The sequence below is a fragment of the Octodon degus genome, unplaced genomic scaffold, assembly GCF_000260255.1.
Source record: "Octodon degus isolate 3935 unplaced genomic scaffold, OctDeg1.0 scaffold00221, whole genome shotgun sequence".
Classification (NCBI taxonomy): domain Eukaryota; kingdom Metazoa; phylum Chordata; class Mammalia; order Rodentia; family Octodontidae; genus Octodon; species Octodon degus.
The window spans coordinates 745,294-747,169 of NW_004524797.1; positions in this window are offsets into that span (position 1 = coordinate 745,294).

Genomic DNA, 1,876 nt, shown 5'->3' on the forward strand with positions numbered 1-1,876 from the left:
GTTTCCCTGGCAAGCGCAAGGGCCTGAATTCAATCCCCGGTTCTGCAAAAAATAAAAAATAAAAATTAAATGAGCCAATTCTAAAAACAAAAAGCCTACCATAAATCACAATTTAACAATGTGAAGTAATTTGAACACCCCTATGTCTGTGAAAGAAATTGAATTTGAAATTATAAAAAATATCCCCCAAAAATGAAATTTCCAGACCTAGCTAATTTTACTGGAGGATATTTTAAGACTTAACAATTAAATGTAACTTCTTCCAAAAAGTCAAAGTGGAAGAAATAGTAGAAGAAATTCACATTTCATTTATGAAACTAGTATTGCTCAGATACTCAAACAGGTTAAAAGAAGTATAAAAAGAGAAACTATATGTTAAAATTTTTCATAAATATAAACATTTTTTAAATTTTATTTTTATTTATTTGTGTGTGTGTGTGGCCAGCTCAGCCCACCAGGGGGCGGGCCTGGTTGGCATGTGGTGCTGGGGGATTGAACCGCGGTCCCTTTGCTTTGCTAAGCTTGTTCTAAGTAGGTGCTTTAGACCACTGAGCCATCTCACCAGCCCCAATATAAACATTTTAACAAAATATTTGCAAACAAAATTCAGCAATTGGTGAGAAAAATTTGTGCACCATGACAAATCGGTTTGTCTCAGAGATCAGAGGCTGGCTCAGTGTTTAGAAATTAATCAATGTAATCCACCATATCAACAAGTTAAAGAAGAAATATCACGCGATTGTATCAGTTGACATTGAAGAAACACTTTACAAAATTAAGGGGCATTCTTTTTTTTTCTTTTTTTTTTTTCAGAACTGGGGATTGAACTCAGATCTTTGCACTTGCCAGGCAAGTGCTTATTCTATTGAACTGTTTCCCCGGCCCCATAATGGGCCTTCATGATGAAACAACAAACAGAAAAATGTCCCAGAAAACTGGGGATAGAGAACTTCCTCAACTTGACAAAGATGCCTACCAAGCTACAGCTCACACTGTACTTAATGGTGAAGACCAAACCTTCTCTCCTAAGTTCTGGATCAAGACAAACACGTCCATTCTGGCGGCTCTTATTCAGAATACTGCTGGGCTGTCTAGCCAGAGTAAAAAGAAAAAAAGGGAAAGAAATGGCATACACATGTGCAAGGAAGAAATTCAAACAGAAAGCTTCCTAGAATAAATAAATGGGTCCTTCAAAGTCATGTGATATAAAATAAACGTAAGTAAATCAGTTCTAGGGCGGGCGAGATAGCTCGGCATTCTAAAGTGCCTTAAGCAAGCTCAGGCAAGTAGGCAGGGACTGCGGTTGGATCCCCAGGGCCACAAGCCCCACCAGCCCCGCCCCCAGGGTGGCCTGAGCGACCACGAAAAGAAAATCAGTTCAGTTCTATGTCTATACACTAATGATGCACATGCAGGCATTAAAATTAAAAATATAATGTTACAAAAAATCCCGTAGCCATCAACATATACCATGAGTAATCAAAATGTATGGTGAATGTTCAGATTCTTTAAAAACTGTGTTACAGTAAAACACACATTGCCATTAATCTCCCTCCAAATATTCCTTGCTCTAAGCACTCCGTCGCATAAGTCTTCTGAAGCAGTTCTCTCACGTTCTGTGGTGGGTGCCTCCATGTCCCGAATCAATTCAGAGGGTTTACACCTCATGGTCATTTTGGCTTTATGGAAGATGGCATGGTGCCAGATCCAGCGAATAAAGATGACAACACATGTTAGTAAATAGGATATCATGTCTGTATCTTGTACAGCAATTAACCACTAGAATGTATGCAATGTGTTAATTATTGAAACTGTCCTACCAATTTGATTTGAAACTGTCTCATTGCTATTTGTTTCTCAATAAAATTATGGGGAA